Source organism: Mastomys coucha, unplaced genomic scaffold, assembly GCF_008632895.1.
Source record: "Mastomys coucha isolate ucsf_1 unplaced genomic scaffold, UCSF_Mcou_1 pScaffold5, whole genome shotgun sequence".
NCBI classification, from domain to species: Eukaryota; Metazoa; Chordata; class Mammalia; order Rodentia; family Muridae; genus Mastomys; species Mastomys coucha.
The window spans coordinates 49,815,042-49,830,647 of NW_022196911.1; the positions used below are offsets into that span (position 1 = coordinate 49,815,042).

General features: G+C 43.0%; 1 protein-coding gene across 2 annotated transcripts in view; it reads right to left on the reverse strand.

Moving 5' to 3' along the window:
• Cdc42se2 (CDC42 small effector 2) overlaps positions 1-13,159 on the reverse strand; it is a 70,015-nt gene extending 56,856 nt beyond the window's left edge. For both annotated transcript variants that reach the window (XM_031350496.1, XM_031350495.1), the window contains exon 1: positions 13,008-13,159. The gene's annotated coding sequence lies outside the window, so the exon portion shown is untranslated. The remainder of the gene's footprint in view (positions 1-13,007) is intronic.
• Between the last annotated feature and the right edge of the window lie 2,447 nt (positions 13,160-15,606).

Sequence of the window (15,606 nt, forward strand, 5' to 3'; positions counted from 1 at the left end):
ATCACAGAAGGCTTTGGAACACAGAAGTGAAATACGTAGACTTCCATTTTAAAAACATGACCTGGTTGCTCTGCTGAAAACAGAACAGAGGAGCAGCAGCAAGAGAATGGTTGCTTAAAGGATGGCAGGACTTGAAGATGGCAAATTGGGTCAATTTATTTCTCAGTGCCTATGGGCCTGTTTTTTGGCATCAAACACTGGGCCTTGCACATGCTCAGCAAGCAAAGCCACCAAGCTGGATATCCCTAGAGGCCCTATATTCTTAACATGGCTTTTAAGGTAGATAAAAGCTTAAGTTTTCATGACACCTCAGGTTTTCAGCCATAGATGCTGACAAAGTTGACATTTAACAAGATGAGGAAGACTGGAATGGGAATAATGAACAGAAGAGGAGAAGCGGGAGAATGAGTTTAGTTGTGATTTTTGTTAAGCAACATTAGCCTATTAGATGTATAGTTGAAAATGTTGAATAGGCAGATGGATCTATAAGACTGGAGATTAGAAAAAGATTCAGACTAAAGATAAAATTCTCAGCTTTTCTCACTAGATAGGATGAAATCACGAGAGACTAAATATAAATACATCAGAGATCTAAACATAGAGCCTGGGAACACTGCCTCTTTTTTTAAAAGCTGGGGCAACAAAAAAGGAACCAGTTGAAGAAACTGAAAACACACAGTATTATCCAGAAGGCAAAGGGAAGAAAGGTTTCAAAGACATGATTATCAATCAAGCCAAATGCTGCTATCTCAACTGAAATTACTTTGGAGAGCTGACTGGGGAGTCTACCCACAAGGTGCAGCTATGGACAAAATAGAGGAGCCAGAAGAGACAAGCAAAAACCAATCAACCATCAAAAACCACAACTTTTTTAGAGCAGTAACTAGGTAAGAAATGAACATGTTGAGGAAGGCTTTTTAGAAGTGATTTATTAAAATGATCCAGGAGAAATAGGACAAGGTATACATGCTGAATGAGATCAAGACTGAAGCAATTAATATCCTTGACCAGAGAAAAGGAACAAAACAAAGTGCAAGGGTAGAAACAGAAGATTTGACGTAGGATAGGATGGCCAGGAAATGTTTTCTGATTGCTTTCATTGTGAGTATACATGAAACTAGTTAATCAGCTGGAAACAAAACGGGGGAGGGACTGTGGTACAAGAGCTGATGGGCAAGGTGTGAACAGCCTTTCAGGAGAAACACAGCACTGGACCAGGGAAAGCACTGGGATTGTAGACTGTGACAGCATGCAAGGCCAGTGGGCACTTGAGAAGAGCTGGGCATGGTCCAGGTAAAAACTGCTATACAGGCTTTGGGTGACAGGGTGGTCAGAGGAGTACAATGACAAAAGAATGGAGTTTAAAGAGACAAGACAGTGGCCCTTGAGTTCAAACATGACAAAGAATATTCAAGAGACATTATGGAGAAAGGAGCCTTAAAAGCAAATGATGCTACCAGCAGGTGGACCATAAGTCAGTCTCTCTCTCTCTCTCTCTCTCTCTCTCTCTCTCTTTCTCTCTCTCTCTCTCTCTCTCTCTCTCTCTCTCTCTCTCTCTCTCTCTCTCTCTCTCACACACACACACACACACACACACACACACACACACACACAGAGGTATCCTGAAAGCGCATTACTAAACAGGATTTGGGAAGGATGTTGAGGCCATAGGGAAATGCTAAAAGCTATGCAGTATGAAGTACTATGCTTACTTCTACTAACATGCTACTCAGCTAACAGTAGAGTGTGGTTCCCAGACATGGAATACCCAAGAATATCACTTACAATATTCCTAGGACCAGATTCATCTAACGATCCACTGGACAAAAATGGCAGATAGTCGCCGGGTGGTGGTGGGGCACGCCTTTAATCCCAGCACTTGGGAGGCAGAGGCAGGTGGATTTCTGAGTTCGAGGCCAGTCTGGTCTACAGAGTGAGTTCCAGGACAGCCAGGGCTACACAGAGAAACCCTGTCTCGAAACCTCCCCCCCAAAAAAATGGCAGATAGCATTTGGACTAACCACTCAAAACCTCATTTTCCCCCACCCCTCATGTCTAAACAGGGATATACCCTTACTAAAGAATTGGCAATACTATTTATGAAACAAAGAAACAAATGAACAGGAAAGAAAACCACCAGGTATGACAGCACACCTGGTTTTTAATCACACCACTCAGGAGGCAGAAGCAAGCAAATCTCTGCCAAGTCCAAGGTCAGCTTGAAGCACATAGCAAGTTCCCTCAGAGCCAGCCAGAGCTACATAGTAATAACCTGTTTCAAAAGAAAAGGGGGGGGGCGGGGACTAAAATAAGGCTGGTGCTGACAGACACTAGAAGACTTCATTAAGTGACTAGAAAAGCCACATGAGCTTTGTAAGACTTAGAGAATGACTCTTCAGAGAAGGCTTGACAGCACAGTAAGAACCTTTCTTCAACTCCAACCATACCAAGACCCATCACCACTGAGCAGAACAGCTGCACAGAGACCTGCAGTTCCCCACAGCAGGGAGGGGTGAAATCCACATGCTGGAGAGAGTCCAGGTTCATTCTGCTTTCCTATGCAAAAGGTCAGAGTAGAAGACTGATGCATAGTTCAATGGTAAGCAGTTACTTAACATCTAGGGCACCCTAGGATCCACCCTAGCACTGAAAAGAAAAATAAAGTCAAAGTAGATGATTTGCTAAGCCAAATAAAACAAAAATAATTTTGTGCTTTAGTACAATATACTTTCAAAAACTCTACCATGAAGATGTCATAAGAAATCAAAGTATGAATTTCTAGATCAGTTAACGAAACTGGTCAGGGTTAACACAATCCCTGTAAAAAAAATCATGAGATTCAATGTGAATTCATGTACCATTTTCTAGGAAAAGGAGTCTTTTTGTTTTCTTTTCTTTTCCTTTTCTTTTGTTTTACCATAATCCGTCTTTAGCTACATACATTTATAAGTACTATATAAGTTTCAGATAAAGATTAATTATTACTGAAACTGGACTGCCGCGGACCGGAATTTCTTACAGGGTCCCTTGTTCTGCGGGACAAGGGATTCTGGCCAGGTGTGCACGGGATTCGGCTTTGACAAACAGACTAGACACGAGTGGTGTAAGGTCTGAGTGTATTTCTTTAAAAATGACATGAGGCTTTTACAATCATTGCAAAAGAGAAATGAAAAATCTGGCAGCTCAACAGTTGAGGTACATCTGAGGCTATCTGAAACATACTGGGTCTAAAGCAGCAGCTATCTCCTCTGAACTGGTGCTGCATCCCCCAGGCCCAAGTGCTCTGGGCCCGGGGGACTGCGAGAGATGCATGAATCTGAGTCCTAGCCCATCTAAGTTCTAGTGCTAGTCTTGCATGTGAGTCCAAGTCTTTCTTCTCCTAGTCCTTCTGTTAGACTGAAGTCACGTAGGCAAAACGACCCCCACACCCAGGTCAGCAGGGTCTGGTAGCTAGGTGTGAAACGGGAGGAAGAGGGGTGGAGCCCTCCCTATTGAGGTATTCTTATGCTAATTCTCTGGTTCATGCTGGAGGCAGGCAGAGGGGAATCCCGACCTAACACTTTCAGCTAATGTCCTAGAGTGAGAGAAACCTTTCAATTACTCTCTAGTACTTAAAATATTAAACTAGGATAGTTGGAAACATTGTGTAGGCCAGGAGACAATGCCCAATCTTAACCATTTACAAATCATTACTTGGGGTAGCTTTATGCCTAATTATGAGGCCGTGTTGATGATTGGAAAGACTAATCTGAAACACACCTGAGTTAGGGGATACCAGCGACTAGTCTGAAATCCAGGAGGCACAGATCTCCTTTTGGGGCCTTATTGCCTCTTATCCTTTATCAGGATTTTATCCCCGATATTATGGATGTGACTGGAGTAGACGAGTGTGCGTGGCACTGGACATTTCAGTTCAGAAATCCCCTTTTCACAGGATAACAGACCTGTTAGAAGGATCAGAAATTCAAGGTCATCCTCAGCTACACACCAAACTGTGAACCAGCCTTAGCTCTATGAGACCTGTCTCCAAAAATAAATGAATCGATCAATCTACAAGAAATCAAAATTTTTAAAAAAGAGAAAAGAAATCAAAAATATCCATTTTGAATTGTTCTTAAAATCCTCTAAGAGGGCTGACCAAATGCTCAGCAGTTTAGAGCACTAGTTGCTCTCTTGTAGAGGGCCTGGGTTCAATTTCCAACACCCACATGGAGATTCACAACCATCTAAAACTCCAGTTCCAATAGCTCCAATGCCCTCTTCCAGCCTCCACAAACACTAGACACACATATGGTACATATAAATCCATGGAAGCAAAACACTCATACATATAAAGTAAAATAAATCTAAAAAATTTTGTTTACTGTTATAAAACCTTAAGGGCTGGAGAGATGGTTAAGGAGTTAAGGGCACTAGCTATTTCTTCGAAAAGACCTATATTCAATTCCCAGGACCCACATTACAACTCACAAATGTCAATAACTCCAGTTACAGGGCTTCTGACATCCCCATATAGATATACATGCAGGCAAAATACGAATAAACATGAAGTACAAAATAAACTATTCTTAAAAATAAATAAAATATCACAGACCCATCCTTAAGCAAATAATAAGTATTTTCATGATTTAAAAAGTCTGATACCTAAAAGTACAAAAGCAGGTTATCCTGGAGAATGAAAAAGTACCCGAGAAATGCTTTGTGCTAATGCTATTCTAATAAGCTTTCACAATCTATACAAATAGCACAGGTATAGACTCCAGTATGCCATGCATTGTTCTTAATCATTTTAGGGTTTTCAACTGAGAAAAGAAATATGTTCTAAGTCTAAAAATCACTATTACAAAAAAGGAACTACCACTCCCATCAGATATACAACCCTTGAAAGCCTTGAAAACAGCTGTATAAAGGCTTAAAAGAGACCAACAGAACAAGAAGGGTTAAACTGAAGGGGTAAAGGAATAAGAGAGAAAATGGAGAGTAATATATAATAAGTAATAAATAGCCTTTCCAAAAAGTGATGTGGAAGCCTATTACTGTGCAAGCTTCCTGATACACACACACAGAGAGAGAGAGAGAGAGAGAGATGGGGGCAGGGAGAGACAGACAGACAGACAGACAGACAAGAGAAAGTTAAAACTGAGTTACCCTAAAACAGAACAATACTCCTACGAGACACCACAAGCTAACAAATAAAGAGCCCAGTGCTAGGAATGAACTCCTCTTTCGGAGGTGTTGGCAAGTAAGGTCCCATAAGCCTTTAAACACTACAGGCTACTGCCAATGCTATTGGTTACCCTCCAGAACTTGATATTAAAAACCCACTGCTGCCAGTGCTATGCACTTGAGTCACAGAACATGGAAATAAGCTGATACTAACCTGGATTGTTTCATCACTTCTGGCTAGCTTTCATAATTCCAGAAAGTGCTATGTATGCTATTGAAGTCATCATCAATCTCAGCAGCTGTGAACCTTGCAAACTACAATACAACAGTTCTGGCAAGACTTGTCCACTGGTACAATAGTGACATAAACATTGTGGGACTAACTAACCACTTTCTACTTGGCTGTAAGTCCCACTCCATAAGATGAAACCCATACCTGGCACCATTTTGGGGTTAAGAACCTGTGCTTCACAGGCCTTAAGGGAGAACCTATCCCTTTTATTCTGCTAAATGAACAAAATATTAAACTGACTCCTAATGACATATTGTTATACCTATACATTAATGCATCTCTCACCTCTCATCAGTGAAGTTTCTATTTGCAGTAGACGGTGATTAACACAGAAACCCACAAGTGACTAAGGTGCAGAGAATAGGAGCCTACAAAATGCCCAGCCCAAAATGAAAGTATCTATACTGTACACTCTGCTCCCAAGGCTCAGGATCATTTCAGAAGAGAGAGTGGAAAGGCTAAGAGCCAGAGGTTGTGAATGACCACAAGGAACAGTTTCCCCCTGCACACATGAACGCACAGCAGTTATCACAGCACCCATTAACCAGTCCCAATCCCAGCATGAAGAGGGGAGGTCAACACCAAGTCCCACCCCTAGCAGAGGCACTACTGGCAAGTGATAGCTTCTGAGAAAGGGGAGTCAATTTTCCCCAAGAGTGTTGTCACTGGTCAGATGACCACACTCCAGCAGGCCATACACCCAAGAACATATTGGCAACATAAATTAGACTTGATGGGGGGTGGGGGGGGTAGGAGGGAGGATACAAAGTTGGGTTAATTGGGAAGGGGAGTGGGCATGTTAATTGAGGGAAGAAGTGAATAAGGTCAAAACTTAATTTTTTTTTTTTTTGTTTGTTTTGTTTTTTTTGAGACAGGGTTTCTCTGTGTAGCCCTGGCTGTCCTGGAACTCACTCTGTAGACCAGGCTGACCTTGAACTCAGAAATCCGCCTGCCTCTGCCTCCCAAGTGCTGGGATTAAAGGCATGTGCCACCACTGCTCAGTCAAAACTCAATTCTTAAAGAACCAATTATTTATAGAAAAAAAAAACTCCACCAACATTTCAGTATTTCAAATATTCCAACAGTTATAAATAAGATCATCCTGGGTTTTACTTGGTCTCATATAGTATTTTAAATATACCAAAAATTATGGTATTTATAATTTATTTTCTTAGCAAAGTTATTTTATCATGTCTCAATGCTGTTGTCAATAAGTCTGAAATATTTACAAACATTTCTGTCACCTTAACTATTCATTGAGATAAATTACATAGAAGTATCTTAACCATTTTCAGTGCACTGGGAGTTATGTCAAGCAATCACACTGTGATCTTTTCATCTGCAGAACAGAAATTCTCTACTATTAAGTAACTCTCCATCTACTATTAAATACTCTCCATGTATTTATAAACGTTTTTCAGACTCACATGCTTTCATTTTTTCCTATAAGGGCATTTTGCCTGCATGTATGTCTGTGCACCGTGTGTGAGTGCCTGTGTGCGTGTGTTACAGACAGTTGTCAGCTGCCACGTGGGCACTGAGAATCAAACCAGGGTCCTCTGGAAGAGCAGCCTGTGCTGCTGAACTCTCTCTCCAGCCTCAGACACATCTGTATTTAATAACTACTTCTGCCAAGGAATTCTACCTTCTGTTAATCCACTATCCTCTCCACCTCCTGCCCTTTCCTCCCTGTTCTCGCAAATGCACATGCATGCACGCACAGGCAAACACGTACACAAGACATGTCCAGACAGCACAGTTCATCCTCTGACCTCATGACCCTCATCTTTTCTTTCTAACCACTGCTGACATATACAGAAAAAAAAGACACCTCCCCCCCTCCATATGCTGCTGTTCCAGTCACAGTCATCTATCAGCTCAAGTGACTGTCCACCTGGAACTCTCAGACAGGAAAAAGCCTAAGGCACAAAACCATCAAGAAGGTATCTGTTGAGTAACAATTGCTGGGTTCAGATCTTCATAAGGGATTATACTATAATCGAGAGAGTCTTCCTTCCATTGGCCATGGGGAACTAAAGTAGGCCACACTCTGGTGGCCCTCAAGCTGGTCAAGGGTGAGCAGCCATCCTTGAGCAAGAAGCAGGTTGTATCAGACATCATCACTGCCTGTCTTCAAAGTTCTTTACAGGATCTGTAATCATGTTCCCTAAGGTTTTATTAATACTAGGCTGTCATGGTATGCTATCAAATAACTCCCTACAAGAAATAAACATTCTAAAACTATCACAACTCTCTACCACAAAAATCGGAAGGGTTACTTTTTTAGTGGTTGTAAGAACAACTACAAAACACCCAGGAAGTTTAAAATCAGAAAAGTTCTGTTTTCAGGTACTCATGACTTTCTTACTCCTAAGAATAGCCATAAAAAAACTAACAGCCAAAAACTGGTGGCGCATGCTTTTAATCCCAGCACTCAGGAGGCAGACACAGGTAGACCTCTGTGAGTTTGAGGCCAACCTGATCTACAAAGCAAATTCTAGGACAGCCAGGGCTGCTATACGGAAAAGCCCTGTCTTGAAAAACTAAAAACAGAAAAGACTAACAGCCACGTCTAAACTTGCAAAGTCCTATTTGAATCGTCACAGTCTACACAGTGACAAAATATCTCAAGAACTGGTAAATCACAAAGGCCAACTAAATTCAAAAGCTAACTGTAAAATCAGTGGTGAATCTTCATTACCTTGTAATGATGTAGATGGACTTTGCAGAACATTAATTTCAACTTCTGAAGGAGTCAAACTTCAGTGATGGAGACATTCTGCAAAATGTATCATTAGGTGATCTCCTCACCATATGACTATTATAGAGTATACTTTATGCAAACCCAGACACTACCACATTCTACAGACTGAGACTATGTGGTGTATAACTCCTCCTACAAGAAAATACAGCATTTAATGTCAGGGCTGGAGAGATGGATGCCTCAGCAGTTGAGAGCACATACTGCTTTTACAGAGGAACCAAGTTTGGTTCCTAGCACCCACATCTAGTGGCTTAAACTGCCTGTAGCTCCAGAGGATTCCATTCCCTCTTCTGGATTCTACAGACACTTAACTGATATGTAGATACCCATACCTGGACACATAAATACACATAATTAAAAATTAAAAAACAGAAATCCTAATTTTTTTTAAGAAAAGAGAAAGCATGGCCTTAGGAGATGGCTCAGTTGCTTAGAACACTAGTGATTCTTGTGGAGAATCTGAGTATAATTCCCAGTACCTACAAGGTGGCTTGGCTCACAATCACTCATAACTCCAGTTCCAGAGAATCTGACACCCCCCTGACCTCCATGGGCAGGCATCAGACAAAAACACGGTATACATACATACATACATACATACATACATACATACGTGCATATAATTTCACTATTTGTAAGTCATAGATGAAAATATAAAAATAAAATAAAAATAGGCTAGGACTGCAACTGACTGTGGTGGACACATGAGGCCCTGGCTCGATCTCTCCCCAAAACATCAACATAATATACACATGCAGGCAGGCAAAACATTCTACCTAAAATAAAATCTAAATTAAAAAAAAAATTAAAGAAAGTGAGGGGCTAGAGAGATGGAGAGATGGCTCAGCAGTTAAGAATACTTGCCGGGCGGTGGTGGCGCACGCCTTTAATCCTAGCACTTGGGAGGCGGAGGCAGGCGGATTTCCGAGTTCGAGGCCAGCCTGGTCTACATAGTGAGTACCAGGACAGCCGGGGTTACAGAGAGAAACCCTGTCTCGAAAAACCAAAAAAAAAAAAAAAAAAAAAAAGAATACTGACTGCTCTTCCAGAGGACCTGAGTTCAAATCCCAGCGACTACACGGTAGCTCAGAACTATCTAAAATGGGATCCAATGCCTCTGGCATACAAGAATATATACAAATAGAGCACACACATACATAAAATACATAAATAAATTTTTGTTTTGGTTTGGTTTGGTTTGGTTTTTGGTTTTTCGAGAAAGGGTTTCTCTGTGTAACCCTGGCTATCCTGAAACTCACTCTGTAGACCAGGGTGGCCTCGAACTCAGAAATCCGCCTGTCTCTGCCTCCCAAGTGCTGAGATTAAAGGTGTGTGCCATGACCGCCCAGCTCATAAATAAATTTTTAAAATCTTTAAAAAGAGAAACTATCATGATTCTCTACCAATAACATGTGTGGGGGGTTACTTTTATTAATTCCTAGAAAAAAAAAACACTGAATATGGACTCTCTACACATCTAAAATCACAACGTTTTATTAAATGTACTCTTGCATATAATTTCACTATTTGTAAGTCATGGATGAAAATATAAAAATAAAATTAAAATGGGCTAGGGCTGCAACTGACTGTGGTGGACACATGAGGCCCTGGCTCGATCTCACCCCACAACATCAACAACAAAGACATCAGAAATTTCATGTTCATAGTAAATCCAATGCTGCTCTCGACCTCGATCTTCCTGAGGCAATGCTGCAGTGCCCCACCAAGCCAGGGCACCGTGCATGCTGGGAAAACACTCTTATCAACCAGGCTATAGAAGTCTCACTGGTTTGGTTTGGGTTGGTTTCGTTGGGGGGTGGTTAATTTTTGTTTTTTGAGGGGGCTGTTTTATTAGTTGGTTTTGTTTTGAAATAGGGTCTCATGTAGTCCAGGCTGGACTAGAACTTGATAAGCAACCAAAATTAACCCTTAACTTCTGGTCCTCCTGCCTTTACCTCTACCTCCCCAGTGCTAGGATTATAGGAAGGTACCCCAATTTATGCAGTGTTGGGGCTCAAACTCAAGGCCTCATGCATGCTAAACAAATTAACAACTAAGTTATATCCTTGGCCTACATTTACCCCCTGTTGAGACAGGGTCTCATTCTGGCTGGCTTGGAACTAGGTATGTAGACCAGGCTGGCCTTAAACTTAGAGATCCACCTGCCTCCTGCTTCCCAAATGCTGTGATTAAAGATGCATACCACAGTGCCTAGCCCACACCCTCATTGCAATATGCAGCTTTATCATAGTTGTACTTCTAGAAGGAAAGTCCAAACAGCACCACACATTATTACTAATAATTCTTCTCTTGTCAACACTATTTAGTCAATAGTGTATTTTTTATGGTAAACAAGGAGACAAACAAAGTTGCTGAAAAGGTACTCAATTTTAGATATTTCTCTTTTTCCTACTCATCAACTCCGTTCTTTTTGTGGTACTGAAGATGAAACACAGAGCCTGGTGCACGAATGGTAGGGAGTTGTATTACCATAAGCCACATCCCCAGCTCTGTTAAAAACTAAGTAAAATAAAATGGCTAAAATATCCAAAACAAAAGAAAGCTACTAATTTATCTTGTTGTCTTTTGGGTCTCATATAGTTCAAGCTAGCCTCACATTTGTGTTATATAGGCCAAAGACGGCCTTAAACTCATGATCCTTCTGCCTCCGCCATCACAGGATCACAGGTGTTGGTAGTAAGGCTCCCACTATGACACCGCTTGTGGTGCTGGTGATGAACGAGGGACTTCTTACCAACTGACCCACATTCCCTGCCCATCTTTGGGGATCGATCTCTCTCTCTCTCTCTCTCTCTCTCTCTCTCTCTCTCTCTCTCTCTCTCTCTCTCTTTTTCTCTTTCTCTCTCTCTCTCTCTCTCTCTCTCTCTCTCCCTAGTTACTGTTTTGTAATTATGTCTGTGTGTGTGGTCACCTATATTCTGGTGCTCCATGAAGACCAGAAGAGGGCACCATATCCCCATTACAGACAGTTGTGAGCCATCAGGTGTGGGTGTTGGGAACTTAACTCCAATCCTCTAGATGAGCAACAAGTGCTGGTTTAACCACAGAGCAGGGATTTTTAATATAGAAAATGTTATTAGAAAGATTACTGAAATAGATCTGGAATCACTCTATCAATAAAAACACCTCATCAAAATCTAGTTCAGGGGAGAATAAAAACACCATCTTGCTGAAACCATTCTTCTTGTTGCTTTAAAACCTACACAGATTTTTAAGCTGACAAATGAAACCATAACCCAATAATCTTAGCCTTAAAGAGTTACTCATTAACTTTTAAATAGGATGCTATGAATGAACACTTCCTGAAGTTCACCAGCCCTTTTTTTCCAAGTGAAGTGGCCCTAGGAGTTTGAGGAGGTCCTTACTTGCTACATAGATATCACAGAATGAACTTCATGCTCAAGCTTAAGATAGAAATAATTCGGGGCTTTGTTCCTTTCCAAAAACAGCATTCAATATCTCTCTGTGCTTAATGTGTCTAATGAGTATGCTGGGTAAACAGTGATGTTTAATCACCCAAGCGACACTAGGTCCCCTCCCCTAAAGTTCAGAGCACTCCCTGGCTCAGAGATCCAAGACCATGCCACAGTCCCTCAAAGGCACATACGCTTCTTTACTCCTATTAAATAGAAAGCTAGACTCAAAATACACCCCAAACATCTTTCTCAATTATTTTCAAAGAGGAGAAAATCAGGCCTGCTAAGAAACAGAAATCTGTAAAACAACTTCTCTCAAAAATCCCACACCTCAAAGGTACTGTCTGCAATCCTGGCAATAATGACTGACTAATTATCAATACTGCACATGGGGATGGGGGCAGAAACTTGCTAGGCATTCTTTCCAATAGTCCTTTATCTGAGTCAAGAAGCTATGAGCCTCAACTTACTAGTAGGAACAGCTTTGTGTGGTGTTTGTAGATTCATTCATTATATCAGTATTTTACTGTGCATATATTATACGGTAGGCCCTTTAAAAGAGCATTTAATATTCTTTCTTTCTTCCTTTTTTTTTTCTTTCTTTTTCTCTGTTTTTGGTGGCGGGCGGGAGTAGTGGGGAACTGAACTACTCAGGGCCTCCTACATGCAAGGCAAGTTCCCTACCACTGAGCTGTACTCCCAGGCCCAGAACGTTTCAGTTCTGCGCTCTGCACATCACTACCAAACTCCTCCAGGAAAGCTCAGCAGCAGCAATCACTGCCGCTAAAGCGGAATTCCCAGGGTTGCCTGAAAATAAGCCGGCACGGGGCTGGCTGCTCCTCAGCTCCAAACGCGACGTCAGCGAGCCGCTACCTACCACACCCGTTAGTAATGTTCACCACCGTGGCTGCGAGCTCCCGGTGCAACAACCTGTAAGAGTCGCCAGAGCGACTGCGAGGCAGTAGCTCGGCTTCCTCTCCCGGGGTCCCAAGCAGGCCGGGCGGGAGTCGGGGTTCGGGAGCCCAGCCGCTCCGCGCCGGTCCAGACTGGCGGGGCTGCGGACTGGGGGAGGGGTCTGTAGCGCCTTCCCCCCCATCGGGAAGGTGCAGGCTACGGTGGAAGCTGGCCTCACGGAGAATGGAGAGAACCATACACCGGTCCTCGCGTGAGGACCTCGCCCAGACTGAAAAATGGAGCCGCCGCAGCCTCAGCCCGCAGCCCCAGTCCGCTGCCCCAGTCCGCAGCTCGGAGAGGCCCGGGCAGCGCTCGCCCTCAGCCTTCCGAGTGGCGGCCCTACACTCGGCGCCTCGGGCGGCGGGGCCATCGTGGGGCCCTCTCCTACACTCACCGTCGCCTTTGTCTCGGTCGCCTGCTCCAGCCGCGCGGCTCCGAGCGCCGGCTCCGAAGCTCTTAGGATCTCCTCCACACACTAGCAGCTGCGCTCCCGGCTTCGGGCTCCGCCCTCCCGCCTAGGCACTGGCGCGCAGAGGCGGAGCCACAAACCGTGCGTGCGCCTGCGCGGATACTCCCCCGCCACAAGGACACGCCCTGTCCCCCCAGTAGGCGGGCTGGTATCTATGAGGCCCCGCCCAGCTGGGGGAGTGGCGAGACCTAGGGGGTGATGCTAGGCGCGCAAAGAGTGACCGCCGGGTGGGCGACGAGGAAGATGGAGGTCGCGGCCTCGCGCCACAACATCTTCCTATCCGGATCCGGCCGGAGACGCGCCCGGGAGAGCGAGGGCGCTGCTAGGCAGAGCTGGCCAGCACCAGATGTCTCTCAGTAGCATTCAAAAGCTATTTGCCCAAACGCTCAGATCACGTTTCTTTTAAGGAATCAGAATCACTGACTCATTGGAGAGCCAAAAATATCTACCTGGCATTTGAAAAGTGTCCAGTTCGTTTCTGTGATTTCTTGTAGGATCATTTTTTGGTTTGGTTTTGCCGTTGTTTGAGAGAGGACCTTTTTGTTAGCCCAAAGTGGCCTCAAACTCACTATATAGCTAAGGATGCCCTGGATCTTGAGATTCCTCCTGCCTCCATCTCCCAAGTGCCGGGATTACAAGTGTGTATCACATGCCTCACGATTTTTGGAGTAGAACCGTGACTGACCTAGAACTCACAGCAGTTCTCCTGCCTCAGCCACCACATTCTGTTTTATGACTACATTAGCTGTACACTTTACGTACCCAGAAGCAAGAAACAAATGGATGTCTTTCTACTGAAATCTAGACACACAGGGAGCTGCGTGACCATCACAATTGATAGGAAATTTCTAGCAGTTCATTGTCAAAACTGGAGTATTCCTTGGCTCTTCTTATTCTCAATTTCACATCCATTCTGCCCATAAGGGTAATAGTATGGTTCTACATTCAAACTAAAACAAAATTAGACTGTTTACCTACATTGTTTCTGTCTTCCGTGGTCCCAGTCACACTTCAGTGGCTTTCTTAAATGGCCTCCCTGACCACCATCAACAAACAAACTGTGTTGTCAAAACAACAAGGAGAATATCCTCCCCCAAGGAGAGTCAGCTCATGTCTCATCTGATCAAAACCCCACCAGTGTTCCAGTTATTGGAGAAGATAAGATCTTTACAATGGCTGACAAAGTCCCTGAGACTTTTTTCCCTATAGGTCTTAGAATTCATCTCCAACCTCACTGGTGCTTGCAAAGTCCAGAGTGCACTCAGGAACTAGGACATTCTCTAATGTCTACCTTCACCCTTCAACTCAGATCTTCTTTAACAATGGCACGTAGCCTAAACCCACTTCTTTACATTGCTATAGCCTCAATCCTTCCCCCAGCTTGCCCTTGTTCTCCTGTTCCCAGAACAATCAGCACAATGTATCTCATTAATTTTGTTACTGTATGGATGTCTTCCCCACTAGAAGCTGGGTGTTTGAGTTGCTGGGTTTGATTTCTACAGTGCTGTGGGTGAAGCCCAGGGCCTTGCTCTGGCTTGGGGAGTATTTTGCCAAACACATGCAGACCTTTGAGGCTGGGATAACTGTTCTAATTAACTAATCACTCCCAAGTGCCTAGAGAATATGGAAAAAATTCAAATACCCCCAAGATGTTCAACAACAAAAGTAACCGATTTTATTTTCAGTTTCTTCTTGATTCTACTTATGCCAGTCAACCAACCATTAGATTTTAACTTACATCATACCATAAACATTTGGACTTCTCAGTTCTTTTGAGTACAGTAACCATTTACCTGATACTTGATGCAATGTTTGGCCAATGACATCCTTGTATCCTATTTCACTGAATAAGAATAATGTGATAGGGTAGAGAAAATTTGATATAATTCTTAAAGGCACATTGTTTTGAAAAACTTTCCTAAAGTAAAAACCCCCCAAACTTCCAAAGTGTCATACATTGCTTGCATTGTTCTTTGACATGAAAATACGGTCACCTTAAACAATATTTTCTACCACTTATCCATAAACAATCCTTATGGGAATAGTTACACATTATTTCATATTCTATAAAAGTGTGAGCCTGCATGATGGTGGCCTATACTTTTAATCACAGCACTTGAGAGACAGAAGCAGGTGGATCTTTATGAGTTTAAGGCCAACATGGTCTACAGAGCAAGGTTTAGGACAGCCAGGGCTATACAGAGAAATCCTGTCTCGAAAAACCAAGTAAATAAATAAATGTGTTTGTGTGTGAGAAAAAGAGAGAGAGAGACAGAGAAACAGACACAGAGAGAGACAGACACAAAGACACAGAGACACAGAGAGACTGAACAGCATCTAATTTTGGTTGCTAGGGCTATTCATACTCCCTTTTATTAAGGACACAATTCTGTTCAATTAGATGGGTATTGTTTTATTGCTACCACTGTTGTTATGGCTTCTTGTCACAGGGTCTCACTATGCATAGATTTGACTGGCCTGGCACTCTGCAGACTAGGGTAACCTTGAATCGTAGCAATCCACC